We start from the raw sequence: 15,758 nt of genomic DNA, 5'->3' as shown, positions 1-15,758 counted from the left end.
TTTTCTTCCCCCATGCGCCGACCGTATGGAGGTGGGGCCAAAGGGGGAAGCCTTAGCCGACCCCTCCCTCTATAAATAGAGGGGAGGGGCAAGGGGGCCGACCACTCCACCCCTGGAAACCCTAGCTTCCACCTTCTCTTCCTCCTCCCTCCCGCGCAGGCTTGGCGAAGCCATGCAGGATTTCTTCTCCACCACCACGCCGTCGTGATACTGAGATTCCTGGAGGATCTACTACATCCTCTGCCCGCTGGAATGGGGAGATGACGTATTCATCGACACAATACATGTGCCCAAGTACGGACGTGTTGCACGCTTGCAGCGCTGGAAGGACTTCATCATGAACTTGAGTTCGGCAAGTGTATGACTACTTCATCCACGATATTTGATCTTGTTAGCACTTTGGTTCTTCAAGGGTAAGACTCTAATCCATCTCGTTGCTCTCATCTAGTAGATTAGATCCTGGCTTTTTTCTAGATTGGATCTTGGTTTTGTTCGTTCTTGTGGTAGATGTTTTTTGTTTTCTATTCTACTAACCTATGAGTGGTATTTTTTTGAGAAAAATCAGTGGGTTTGCCCACTGAGTATATTTATAAATTTTATAAAGTAAGGCTGTATAAAAGGCTGTTTCTAGAGGAAAACCTATGAGTGGTATCCGAGCCGATCTTATGCGTAGATGTGTTGCACGAGTAGAACACAATAATTTTGTGGGTGTTTATGCTTTTGTTGTTTCCCCTCTCTCTCTCTCTCTCTCTCTCTCTCGTGTACTTTGCATCTTACGGGATGGTGGGATGAAGCGACCCGGGCTAATCTTACATGTCCTCGTACACAAGACTTGCTCCACGCTTGACGTGCAAATTGCATTGCACAAGTGGCATTGCGGTTGTTTGTCTCTCCCACCGTAGTTGAGATTCAATTTGCAATTGGTGGCTTGGCAATATTTGTATCAGCGTTGTGGTTCTTGTTCGTAGGTAAGAACAGTTCTTATTTGAAAGCCCCAAGCCACATGAAACATGCAAACAAAATTAGAGATATCCGACTTGATTTTTAGGGGCATGTGATGTGATATGACCATTATATGATATTCTTTTCTTGCACTATAACTTTGTACGGAGGCAGCCGAATTTCAGTAGTCCAGCAAAAAGAGTAAAAAACTTCTTAGAGCAATTACGTGTGTCATTGTTCTTGAGCAGTAATATTAGACAGTCCCATTTGTTAATCATCACGATCGGCCAGGGAGCCTCACACGACGCGGCGGCGGCCCTCCTGCCTCCCGGATGGATGGGCGGAGGCGATCCGACGGGGATGGAGGGGCGACGGCTCTCCCGCCTCCCGCATGGGTGGACGGGGAAGGTGGCCAGGCTGCGGCCTCCCTGCATCCCATCGGCGGCACACCGTTGGTGGCTGGTGGTGGCGGACAGCGCCATCCCATCCGCCTCGCGCTAGTGCGGGGTGATGATCTTGGGCTTCTCCCGCGGTACGAGGTCGCCCGGGGCAGCAGCCTTGGGTTCGACGGTGGAGGCGGCCTTCTTCTTCGCAGGAGGAGGTCGGCTGGTTGCTGGGGTGGCGGATCATGAGATCCCTCTAACCCGGCGATGAAGATCTAGTCAACGACGAGCTAGCGACGAAGGGGCCACCGGTGAACACCGAGCCTTGACTTCGTTCTTGGCGGATGATGGCGGCGGCTGCTGGCGTCGTTCCCCTGCGAAGGCATCATCTTTGTTGGCCTCTCCGTTTGCTCTCGCCGAGTTGGGGACTCATGGCTGTCGGTGAAAATCGTGTCAAGATTGGCGGGCGATGGCGGCGTTGTGCGTTGCTTCCTTCTTGAAGGCATCGTCGTCGCAGTCGGCAGGAACTCACTCGTGCTGCTCCGGGGGAAACTCTAGATCCAGCCAGGATCGGACGATGACGGCGCTCCTTGCGTCGTGCTACCTCTTGGGGCATCGTTTTTGGAGCAGCGGCTGGATGGAGGTGGATTTTGGTGGAGTGGTGTTCATCTACCTCGTTGTCGTCTTTGATTCTTAGCGGCATGGAGCTGCGGGGTATCGAAGACGGGCGAGGACTGCTGGATGCGGGCAGGATGGTGGAGCTGTTTGGTGTTATGGTGACATCGACGGCAGGCCTGGCACGGTCAGTACGTTGATATCGCTTGGAGATGGGTTCGAGATAGATGGCGGTTGCAAACTCTGCGACGTGTGCAATGGCACACCCTCAGGGTTTTGCTTTTTGGATGATGTGTGTTAGTGTACCGTCAGGGAGTATGGCCTTGTTCTTGGTTCCCCTTCATCGTAGGTATAGCGAGTTGTCGCTAGGAAGGAGAGACTTCGAGTTGATCTTTGTATTCCCCTTGTAAGGCATTGCGAATAATTTAATAAAGAAAAAAGCTGTGTGCATCCTTTGGATACAGATGCTGGGGCTATGCTCCTTGATCGAAAAAAAATTTTTGTTAATCATCAAATCCCAGCTTCGCAAATGATCATGTTGAAAGTAAAACATAGAAAGTCGCAAATAAAGTAGTCTATCTCGCTAGTCGAATCCCGCCAGGAACAACAACAGCCTTAAGCACAGCTTTTGGAGCTTGCTTCGAGCAACAAGAACGTAGAGAAATCGTCTGAAGGGGTGTTCCATAGGAATGTTCAACTTCGATCAACCTTGGTTTGGTCCCATGCCTAGAAAAGCATTCACTCTATCCGGTTCTTCTTCAGAAATGACGTGCGTCAAAGTTCGGAGCACCGATCGCAGGCACTAGGCAGGCCTGGTTCTCTCGGGAGCTTCAGAACGCAACTGATTCGCCCTGTAGATCGTCATGCAGTTTATGCACCTTCCCCATATTAATCGCATGCGCTACACACCCACACCAAGATATGGCCATTGTTTTTTTATTGACTCGAAACTTGTGGAAGCAAACCAGGACTTATCTGAAAGACTCTTGTACCGTAAGAGTGAAATCAAATGTATACTCGTCCTCGAGAGCATTTAGTCCAGCCAAAATTCAGCGCGGTAGCACGCGATCTCTCTTTTTAACATTTATACCTATTTTCAATGTTCAATACCTAGTTTATCTTCTCACCGACCCCCCAGCGCAAGCGCTGGGCAGCTGACCTACACCATCTCTTATCGACCTCATGTCCTGTGTATATAAATATGACGATGGTTAGTAGGTTGCTGAGTACTAGTTCTGTTCGAGAAACTATCCACACAGGCAGATGTGCATGTTCGGGATGTCGTAGCTGCAGGCCAAGCACATCCCACTTTGGTGGCCACTTTGTGTGAGGTTTTGGAACTACTAGTAGATTACATTATGTTGTGTCATGCGTATGTGAATTGGAACGTGGGCTGCGAGTGCGAAGCGTTGGGAAGTGATGTTGTAGACATGCCCTGGAGTGGTCTGCGTCAGTGTGCTCCTCTAGCTCCATACTTCCACGGCTCAGCGGACCAATCCTCCATAATGAAAACATAGTTAACAAGCTCATCATGAGAATCACATCTAACAAGATATGCAAAAATAACTATGTTATAGTCTAAAAATGCTTCCATTTGCATCACATACACATAAAACTTTTTTCATGCTTCCAACGCCAACCAAATAAAACCAAAAGTAGTGGGTTTGCAACAAAAAGTCCTTGGTCCTTCATATCATCTATTTCTGGTTATCTTAGATGGTTTGAGGATTGGCAGCATTCTTGTAATGAAGGGAAAAGTTCAGTATCGGCATGCATGAGTTTGAGAGCCCCATGCATAATTCTTCTGCAAGTTCCTTCTCATTGACGCAACCGATTAATACATTCTGCAAAGGGTCCTTCAATTTCAGCACTCGTCACTCAGAATCGCAGACCAACTACCATCTGAAGATACGAAGAAAAGGCACCATCACGGCATTGACCACCGCCATGTGTTTAAGTGTTTCGGTTGACATCTAAAAAGAAATTGTTCGGCTGAAACTGGAGCAATGTGCGGTACATTAAGGAATGTTGGATGATTTTGTGTTCATAAAACTCATTCATGTTTAAGGTCAATCAATTTTCCGGAAGTCGTAAACAAATTAGTCATTTGCCGAGGGGCACATTAACGAACTGATCTCTTAGGCCTATTTGATTTGCAGGACTCATACAACCGTACAAATATGAAGAAATGCAAGATTGCAGTGCTACGTCCACTTAAAAACTACAAAATTGAGTCAGCACCAAAGTTTGTTTCATTGCAACAAAATGATTTCTTTCCAAGAGATTTTAGTAGATGGAAAATATTCTTTCAAAGGTAATACAAAGAAAACTATCATTAGGAAAAATTCCTATGGACTTCAACCATGTAAAAAAACAACGGCATCAGCAAAATTCCAAAGGAATCTGATCTTCCAAACATTTCTATAGATAGCTTGAAACAAAGATAACCTGAGCCCGTGGTCTATTTTTGAGGCTTGACTCTTTTTTTTCCTGTATGAGTGGGAGACTCTTTTATTCAAACTTGAGGGTTCCCCTCGCATTGTTGCAGGATCTGTTGTGTTCAAATATAACAATTGTGAAATAATATATCACTTGTTAAACACAAAAGGTGCATTATGTTTTGTACGTTGACACCAAGCGACCCTTGCATGAAAATAGTACCAAATAATCTTGTTTGGTGTGAAAAATGCAATTGGTGGGTTGGAGAGTGTAGCAAAATACTATACTGAAGATCTTGCAGTAAGAAATAAATCTGGGCATAATAGAAGTAGGCATGTTCTTTAAAGAGCATTAGTGTGTTCTGAATTAAGACAGTAACATCGATACTGCTATGTAGCAGATTAGATTTCAGGTGTTCCATATAAATGTTGACTTAACTGCATAGTACATAAAGAGCACCCAAAGGAGCATTTTCAAAAAAGATATGAATTGCATTCAGACAGGTTAATGTGAAGTTAGATGCCCAGCCAAATAGTGCAGACTATGAGTTAGAGCATCGAGTTTGTCAGAATGAACCTTCAACTTCGAGGTCAGGTTTTTGTTGTTGTACAAATATAATAGCTGAAACTGATTAAATCTCAGAGCAGATCCAATCTCTATGTTTTTCTGCATCTTAATTACCATATACTCAAACATACGTGATGATTTAGATAACATGTCTCCCCATTATGCTGGATGAAAAGGACAATGAGCCAACAACCCTGCAAGGGAAGAAAAGGTTAAAGTAAGTATCGAGATGACTCTTGCACCTGACATGAGAGATAGAGCCACTAAGTGAGAATACTATGGAGAAATCGTGTGATGATTATTACAATCTAACATTTATTTGATGCACTACCCGTAGTCTGCAAATAAATCGTTCGGTGCAGCAACAGTGCCCTTGTCTCACATTATCAAACTGTAATTTATATTAGAACCATCATCACATAACTACATATAAAGACAACATAACGGAAATTAAACTTTGCAAGGAATAATAAATCATGAAATAAAATTGTGCCAATGGTAACTTTGACGTATGTGGTGACTAATTATCACCTTGAGCCTGAATAAGATGATGCACATTGAGGGATGAAAAAGGAAAGAAACTGTAATGTAAGATAAGAATATGGATATGGGTTCAAGACAGGTTCGACCCAACACAACAGTCATGCTGAACATACGAAGCTGACATGGTTTACAAAGATATCCACAATTGACCAGAATGAAGCTGACATGGTTTACACAGATATTCACTACTTGGCAGAATGACTTGGAAGAGCAATCACTCAATGCGTGAAGAGAACCCAAACTGCATAATAATTATTTGTAAGAAAACGATGGAAGTATACAGAATTAATCTCAAGCTACTCAGACCGTGAAAACCAAATTGTTGAGCTGACACGCTTGAGGAAAGTATTCAGTACGTCAAGATTAAGCACAATGCACTGTTAGAACCATTAATCACTTTTTCAGATTCGAAAATCAAATGAAGGGATGGAAAGTTGAAAATAATAGATTTCATTACAAATCTTTATATATTGGTTTTAAAATACGGAGTGGGTGTGTTTAACTAGTCCAAATTTGTGGTCTGGCAAAAATTCAGCGGCCCCTAAGCTTTCCTGATGCTACAAATAAACAAGTCAACGAACTTGTATGCTATGTAGAGTATTGCGTTCCAACCAAATTCCAGCAGTAGATGCAGATATATTTTACCTCTTTAACTCCCTTGACATTCAGTAGCTATACTGCCACCTACCTTTCTGTGCAAGCTCTGATGATCCTACTTTATCTCTTATTGTCGACCTCTTGTTCTATGATATAATGCTTGTGCTTGCATGTTCAAGACATGCTGGCTCAGCCAGTCACATCTTACTTTGGTATTGCTTCATCCGCTGCTTTAGAAATAGACCAAAATATGTCATGCATGTGCATATTGCAATCGGGGCTGCGAGGCATCGGGAGAAGATGTTGCTCCCAAGGTCTGCAGTGACGTCCATCACTGGATCGGTCCATTTAGCGGTCTTAAAGACTGAGTAGATAAAGATACGACATAGTAGCACGAGTTCTCAAAATAGTTTTTTCATCTGTTTTAAAAGCGCCAGCAGAATACCCTTTAAGATGGATCTGGAGGAGTAAATCCCCGAGGCCTCTAAGGACCAGGAGATTACATCCTCATGGGTAGACAAGGGAAGTGCCTGTACCTCACAGATTATCCCATTCAACGTCTCAGCCAGGCCAAACTATCCTCTCAAACGGAAATACGGAAGCACCATTCCGGTAGGGACGCCTCCCTCAACCCTCGTCCCCTGGACTGTGATGTAATGTTCCGCACATCAGCTAAATAGACGCGGGTATCTAGCTCGGAGAGGACCTGTTCCATTCCACCAATCAAGCGAGAAGAAAGTCTGTTGCCCGCTGCACACCGCTGTACTTGGCCCCCAATTTGAAATACCATTTAATTCTATGAGTAGCATTCCAAAATTGAGATCCACTGTTGGGCACCAGCCTAAAAAAGAGATCCCTTACTCCTAGGTACTTTTCCTGGATCAGCTCAGCCAGGGGTCCTCCGCCCCCGGTAAAGCGCGATGTTTATAAATCCGGTGTTGAGAATTCCCAATCCACCAGACTCCGGAGGTTTACATACAGTGGCCCAATCCACGAGATGGTATTTCCGCTTAACTCCCACCCCTTCCCAGAAAAGGCAGGAGCGGTGCTTATTCATAATGCTATGGGTAGAATTATGCAGCAGGTAGATCCCCATTGCAAACATGGGTAAGCTAGATAGGCATGAGTTGGTAAGCTCAAGCCTGCCTGTCGAGGCAAGGAAAAGTCCTTGCGGGTCAACCTTATGACTCACCTTGTCCAATAGAAAATCCCAATCACCCACAGTTAGCAGTTTATCGTTAATGGGTAGGCCCAAGTATTTCATAGGAAGTTTACCCAATTTGCAGTTTAGCATATTTGCTACCCTGCGCTCAAGTATTTCATGGAAATTTTACCCAATTTGCAGTTTAGCATATTTGCTACCATGTGCTTCCCCAGTAGTGACCCCCGTCACCAACACCTCGCTCTTGTCGAAGTTAATTTTCAACCCTGACATGATCTCAAAGCAGAGTAGGAGTAATTTGAGGTTCGTGATTCCCAGATCGGAAGGCTCCATCAAAATCATTGTATCACCTGCGTATTGGAAATGGGCACTCCCCCTTGAATGAGATGTGATACAACCCCTCAAATATGGCCGGCGATATTACCCTTTCCAGCATGGCTCCAAGTGCATCGACCATAAAATCGAAGAGGATTGGAGCTAGTGGGTCGCCTTGATGCACACCCTGATTGTTACGGAAAAATGCCATATTTTTGTTGACATTGATTGCAGTTTAGCCTCCCATGACCATCTACATCAACCACCATCGCCCGGAAGCCCTTACAGATCAGGACTTCTCGAAGGATATCCCAGTTCACCCGGTCATACGCCTTCTCAAAGTATAACTTGAGAAGCAAGCCCTCAAGCTTCTTGACCCGGAGTTCATGCACAATCTCATGAAGCTCGAGAAGTCCCTCATGTAGGCACCAACCTTTAATGAAAGCGGAGCGCATAGGCCTATGGGCAATTGGTGCAAGGCGGAGCGCATAGGCCTTGGCCACAAATTTGAAAATGACGTTTATGAAGGAAATTGGCCTAAATTGCTTAATCGTGTTGCCCCCCTTGACTTTTGGGATGAGAGAAATTGTCCAAAAATCAAACGTGCAATATCCATCCTCCCTAGGGCAAAGTCATTGAGCATCCATATGCTAGGCCCATACAAAACTCCCCAGAATAACTTGAAGAACAGGATTCGTAACCCATCTGGCCCGATGCCGAGTCGGTCGTCATTCTCAGGAGAACCTCCTCCAGGTCCTTCGGCGTGAAGGTGAGTTCCAACATCTCATTCTCCACCACCGAGACCCTATGGCCAGGTTTCCAGAGGTTAGGGGCAATGGAGAACACCCTATCCTCCACCCCGACCCCATGAGACCCATGTAGAACTGGTAAATATGGTCCAATAGGTCATGCTCCTCGATCTCCATGACAGGTGATAATTCACGGAATTTGGCACTTCCGTCGCCGCCCGTTAGCGATGGCTTGACAATACGCAGTACTGGAATCTCCCTTGAGAGTCCATTGCACCCTGTTGCGTTGCCACCAATATTCCTCCTCCATCCAGTCAAAAGTTAGGAGCTAGTCCTCAAGATGTTAGGGGAGGGCCCATCCCTCTCGATCGAGACCACTAGAGTCCACCAACCTATCAAGTGCATCAACTCAAGACAACATGTTCTCTTTGTGGATCCTCTTCTCCCTACCAAGATTGGATCCCCAACATTTAAGGAATTGGCGAGAGTTCCAAGACACACACTACCATAAGTCGATGGAACAATGGTGTGGGCCAAGGTCATGAAGGAAACTAATGAGCTTCCCGTTCACGAGCTCCCCGAAACCGTTGACCTCAAATAGCCAGGACTGTAAGAAGAAGCGCAGTCGTCAGCAATCCGTCCCCTCCCCACTGCAAAGGAGTAGGGGAGTGTGATCTGACTTGATCCTAGTGATCGATGTTACGAAGTAGCCTCCCAAGCGGGAGCGATGAACACCCGATCCAAAATGCATCGAATTGGGTAAAGTTGCTTGTTGGTCCAGGTAAAGCGAGCCCCTACTCGGTTAATCTCCATAAGGGATAGAGACGCAACGGTGTCATTAAACCGTATGACCTTAGACCAGCCTATGTTGTCCTTTATGGTGTCTCCAACCGCAAAAATGAACTTGAAATCCCCTCCCACCACAGCCGGAACCTAGCAGGCCCGCACCTCTCGCAGAATTTCTCCCAAGAATTCTTCTGTCCAACAGTGGTCCGCTAGGCCATACACCAACATGAAGCACCACTTCATGTTGTTACTCCGCTGGAGTATCAAGGAGCTGATGAAGAAAGTTCCCTTCTTCCACTCACCGACCTCAAAATATGGTCACAGAAGCTCAGCAGCAAGCCACCCGAGTGGCCCTCAGTTAGCAACCAGTTCTAAGAAAACTGGCTCCCGCACTCAAGGACAATTATTTTCTCCAGCTGCACGAATAAGGTTGAAATCCCCTCCCACCACAACCGGAACCTAGCAGGTTCCCACCTCCTGTTGAAGTTCTCCCAAGAGTTCTTCCATCCGATTGTGGTCTTGTGCCTTATACCAACATGAGTCACCACTTCATGTTGTTACTCCGCTGGAGCATCAAGACACTGATGAAGAAAGTTCCCTTCTTCGACGCACCGACCTCAAAACTATCATCATATATCCAGCAGCAAACCACCCGAGTGGCTCTCAGCTGGCAACCAGTTCCAAACAAACTGCCCCTACACTCGAGACTAATTGTTATCAACTAAACCACGACGGGTGTGTCCGTCGGGTGCGTGTGTGTGTGCGCACGCATTGTGGCGGTGTGCGAGACTGGTTCGTCTGGAGCCCGCCGCGTAGTGCCAGGTCGTTGGCGACATGAGCGGAGGTGATCACGTCTAGTTTGTTGGAGGCCGACCGCGTCGTGCATGCTTGTGCGGGCGAGCGGATCACGGAAGTGCGATCGTGGGCGCATGGGCGAGTGGAGTGTGTGCGTGCGTGCTCTGTATAAATACTGCCATGTACTGATCGTTGAGTTACTGGTTTTGAGCCAGCTGAAAAAGAAAGAAAGTAGGGTGTCTCTGCACGCCCACGGCGGCGTTCGTGCGCCGGCCGGAGAAAAATCCGTGTGTCTCTTCTACCTTGTTAGAGCGAGAGAGAGAGAGGGCTGCGGCGTTGGTCGCCGGAGGGCTGGTTCGGCGTGTGTCGCCGAGGCCAGCCCCAACAATTGGTATCAGAGCCTCATGGTTCAGGGCCGTGGCTCGCGGTGAGTCCGCGACGAGCGCGGTGGACACATAGGCGGCGCGCTGTGCGCCGTATGTGCGTGCGTGCGTGGAGCGCGGCGGCCGCGGCGGACCTGCGTGGTGGCGCAGAGGCTGAGGTGGCGCAGCGTGGCTCGGCGGCATGGAGGAGAAGTCGTTCGTGCGGCGGGTGAGGCAGCTCGAGCGGCCACATTGCTTGCGTCAGGGCGCGGCATGTGCGTGAGCCGAGGGCGTGCGGATCACCGGAGGAGAACACGTCCAGCAGAGCGCAGGACGGCCGCGTCGATCACGTCAGTGCGTGATCGTGTGCGCGAGCCGGGGCGTGGCGTCATGGAGGAGCTCGGCGTGTGTCGCCGAGGAGCTCGGCGGTGGAGTCGGGCGTGTGTCGCCGGCGGAGAAGGAGCTCGGCGTGTGTCGCTAAGTAAGAAGATGGAGGCACGGCGGCGGCCACAACCGTCGACGAAGAGCCGGCCATAATGTTGGTCGCGGTTTAGGGGGAGATTGTTAGCAACTAAACCACGACGGGTGTGTTCATCGGGTGCGTGTGTGTGTGCGCACGCGTTGTGGCGGTGTGCGAGACTGGTTCGTCTTGGAGCCCACCGCGTAGTGCCAGGTCGTTGGCGACATGAGCGGAGGTGATCACGTCTAGTTTGTTGGAGGCCGACCGCGTCGTGCATGCTTGTGCGGGCGAGCGGATCACGGAAGTGCGATCGTGGGCGCATGGGCGAGTGGAGTGTGTGCGTGCGTGCTCTGTATAAATACTGCCATGTACTGATCGTTGAGTTACTGATTTTGAGCCAGCTGAAAAAGAAAGAAAGTAGGGTGTCTCTGCACGCCCACGGCGGCGTTCGTGCGCCGGCCGGAGAAAAATACGTGTGTCTCTTCTACCTTGTTAGAGCGAGAGAGAGAGAGGGCCGCAGCGTTGGTCGCCGGAGGGCTGGTTCGGCGTGTGTCGCCGAGGCCAGCCCCAACAAGACTAGGCAGCTCCGTCCCCCGCCCTTAGTATGTCACAAGGGGTGGTGGTCACACACACTTCAAAGGAGGTGTGGCGTACTAGGGTGCCACCCAAGATCTGAGTCTTCTTATGGCAGCTCATTCAAGGGAGACTCCCTTCCAGTGTTCAGATGGCGAAGCATCGTGGCCCATCGATGTCATGTCCAGTGTAGCTAGAGGATTGCAACCACATTTTTTCCCGTGCCACTTGGCTCAATTTATGTGGGATAGAGTTAGGGAACTCCTACACAATGATTGGAATCCGGCGGGGGCTGGGGACTTTATTGTGTTGGCCCAAGTTCTTGCGGCCCCCATGCGTAGGCTAGCTTGATTTACCTTTATGGCCCAATGTTAGGCGTTATGGAACATTCACAACAAGCTAAATGTGAAGGGAAGATGATTAACAACCGTGTCGATGCCTTCTTCAAAATGTCCTTAATGTTGAAGGGTGTTGGTCAGACCGAGGGACCAGGAGTTACTGGACAAGGCGCTAAGCGAGGTCAGGAGGCTGCATGCGCGAACTAGGGCTCGAGACTAGGTGTTTTTTTGCATATCCTTATTTGCCCCGCTTTACTGTGGTTATGTACTAGATTTTCTTACTTCCCAGTTGACTAACATTTCCGCGTCGTCATGGACCTCCGTGACTACTTCCGCGCGGGGGGGGGGCCCTGGCGAAGCACATCCTACCTTTTTTTCAGAATGGGGCATACCCTACTTTCTGCATCAAAGGGATGCATATGGCCGCTTTATTTGATATAACGATGAAGCACATCCTGCTTACCAGTGTCCCTTCCGAATTTTAAAAAGATATATATGCTGCACCATATTGTGTCTATATAGTAACTGGGGGTGTGAGGCATTGAGAAAAGATGTCGTAGAATGAACGCTGAATAAAGTGGTGTGTTCATCACTTCATCCATTTATATTAGCGTGTCATCTCCAAGGCGTAGTAGATTGGGCCTCCAAACAGCAGTACATGTGTTGGACTTGGTCTTTCTATGTATCTACTTTCGAATAATTATTGGTTATGCCAATGAAGACTAGTTTCTAGTAGCTTGTCCAAGAAGATCATAGAGAAGGACATGCCGTAACAAAACTGAAATTTTGTGGAGATGAATGCAAGAGGCAAAAAGGAGAATCGGGTAGACCTGGTGCTCACGGTGGGCAGAAAAACCGAAAACCGAAAACCGAAACCGAAGAAACCGAGACCGAAACCGAATAGACCGAGACCGAAAAGACCGATTGTAAGTTTGGGTAGAAAAAAATTTAGACCGAAATTTATACTGGCAATTCGGGCATTACAAGTAAATAGACCAAACAACCGAATAGACAGACTTTACCTGGGAGCAGCCCAGTTTGGCATTCCACACTTGCCCGCTCCTAGGCCCAGCAGCCAGTTGTAAGTCATTATTTCTCGAGAACTCCAGAGGACGAGGGCGATACTCCATTTCCCCAATCGATCTATTCCCTAGGCTAGCGGAAGCAGTCCCGATGCGACCGCCGCCTCAGCTAACGCCGGCGCCCGGCGCCCCTCCTGGTCGCCCACCATATAATCCCATCACGAGATGGCGAGAGCTAGCGCCACGCCCACCATCATCTGCCGGTGCTCCTCTTGCCAGCACCACTGGGCCGCTTCTTCACCCGGTCTCCGAGTCCGAGCAACACGGCGCCACGCCGTCGCAGGACTGCAGCACGCAAGCTGGTCGCCGGCCGGACCATCGTTCTTGAAGCAGGCACAGCTCCTACACGTCTACGCGGACGGCGCAGCGACGACGAGCTACAAGAGAATCAAGCAGCTCCTGGATCCTGCAACGTGAGTCATATATTTCTGAAAGTTATATTTCTATGTAACCAAGTTCAGAGAACTTAATCTTTCTCCTATTCACTCACAATTTCAAGTTAGTATATACGTAAATGTTGAAGATAATGGTTCAACCTTTCCATAGATTATTTATTTGCGAAATTTGGTTAGATGGTTTGTGAGCAGCAGTCGTTTTAGATTTACTGTCCAAATTCGATCGTCTTGTGTGCAGCAATCTATTATGTGATATATCATGCGTTGCCAGTGTTGTACAAATTGGATAGTCTTGTTTTTTTATTAATCACTGCCACTATCTTTGTTGTTAGATGTCTGAACCTGAAGAAACTACTAAAGATAATGCGACTGTGCATATTGAAGATGACAGAGAGGGAGAAAATAAAGAAGATACCGGGAAGAAGGAAGCGAGAAAGCAAATGGCATCAAGATATTGTATAGTTCTATTTGTTTCCTGGCCAATTGCTATTTTATTTTATCATTTTGTGACTTTGTGGTCGTCACATGTAAATGTGGGTTTTTTCAGTTTTTGATTTGAGACTAGTGAGTTCTAAGTTGTGAATATGGGTGTGGCCTCTTCCCGTGAGTGTTTTATCTTTGGCTGATTTGCCAAATTCTTGTATATCTTGTATGAAATGAATTATTAAGACTACGTATTGATTTGATATCAATGTATGATTTACAATTTTGTTGGAATTATAGGTGAATGCTGCCAAAACCAGCCTCCATTACGCCTCTATTGCACAATACGGTCGTGACCGAAATAAAGACCGAAATGTCGGGTACCCGAAATTTTCGGTTAGCAAAATTTCCAGTGAAATTCGGTTTTCAAAATTTTGAGACCGATCTAAAAAAAGACCGAAATGCAAAACCCGAATTTTCGGTCTAGACCGAACGCCCACCCCTACCTGGTGCATGCGCATATGTGTTCTTATTAACACTAGACGAGAAGTGGCTATTTTAGATGATTATGCCAAACATAGGAGGAATGATACTTGTATTTTTTTATAACGGAAATATATTAATATGAAAATATACCAATTACATCCAGTCTCTGCAACAACAGAACACCCTAATGTCAGTACGGATACACACAACCAAAAATGAGAAAAGAAAACTAAGAAATCACTGCAGGCCTAGCAACAACAATACATCTACCACCAAGACAACACCTGAAATACAGACTCTCCAAAAGCGACGCCTCCAAGAAGGAAACAGTGCGCCAGCGCCGTCGTCGCCTGATCAAAGATCTTAGGTTTCCACCCCCGCTGTCAAAACAATACCTCCAACAAGGTCCTTGCCTGGCACAACCAGTTAACGCCAGACCTTGGGTTTTCACCCTGAAAGGTAGAACTCTGAACTTCACCTGTGCTGCCGCCCTCACTTTCCCACTGCTGCGAATTCCTGAACACCAAGCAAGTTCCTCAACATCGCGGAGACTTGAAACTTTTTTTAACTAATTCCCTAACCCCGCCTTCATGATATTCTCTGCTTCTGACTACACCATGGACCAAAAGTCTCTTGATGTCAACACAGAACAGAGCATCACACCGCTCCCTCCGAAGCCAATCGGTCGGAATAAAAGCATGGGTGCAGGCGACCGAATACCACCCGATGCTGTGAATAGGCCTGTAACTGGACACGGGCTGCCCACGGCGCCGCCAGCCCAACCCTATTAAATCCCTTAAGTGAACACCCACAGCATAAATTAAACTGTCGACGGGTCAATCGCTATACTCCCGCTACCGCCACCCCGCCGCCCCCATGCTGCATCCGCAACTGCCTCCATGGCGCTTGCGGTGGGCTCCAGGCAAAATATGCACTGTTCCATTCGCTGTCGGAGCCTTCGGAACTCATCACTCCGGCTAGATGAAGAAAGATCGGCATTCAGAACGATTTCATCTTCGCGAAAGAAGAACCCTGGGACCACCACCATGAAAGCCGGAACGGCCGGCCCCCACGCCGCCGCCATGGCTGGGAACCGCGGTCCATCTTCCTCCTCCAAACCGGCCGGTGGAGGCCAGCAGCCGTTGGGATAGCGGCTACGCACGCCCACGACGCGGAGACGGCCGGCTGCTGCTCGCCAGGAAAGCCTGGCGGAGCCTCATTGCCGCTGCCTCGCGACCATGTACCTTGCCACCGCCGCCTAATTCCGCTGCCGCTCTTCATCCCCGCCGAGTTCCACCACACCACCGCGTCCCCCGCCACGATCCAGGTGATGTAGCCAAAGGCCACCGCCACCAGACCTGCCATCCACCGATGCCACCCCTGAAAGACCCCACCTCCGCGCGAAGGGGAGTCCATGGGCGCGCCACCACCGCCCCTGCCTTTGGCAACCAGGCGCGGCCACCACCGCCGACCCCGACGGCGGCAGCGGCCAGGAGGAGGGAGATCGGCCACCTTCTTCTAGGATTTGGGCGTCGCCCGGAGCCGCCTCGCGCAAGACGACCCGGGGTGAAGGTTGGGTGGGGAGGGAGGAGAGAGGGTGGGAGGGGTCGGTGGTGGAGGTGGAGGGGCGGCGGCGCAGGGAGAGCGGGCGCCGGCACTAGGAGGGTGGAGGGGCGGCGGCGCGTGGAGGGTCCCACGCGCGTGGAGCTGCAACCCCTTTGCTCCGATTTCTATTGTTGCATCTCG

The sequence above is a fragment of the Lolium rigidum genome, chromosome 1, assembly GCF_022539505.1.
Source record: "Lolium rigidum isolate FL_2022 chromosome 1, APGP_CSIRO_Lrig_0.1, whole genome shotgun sequence".
Taxonomy (NCBI): domain Eukaryota; kingdom Viridiplantae; phylum Streptophyta; class Magnoliopsida; order Poales; family Poaceae; genus Lolium; species Lolium rigidum.
This window is presented reverse-complemented; position numbering follows the sequence as displayed.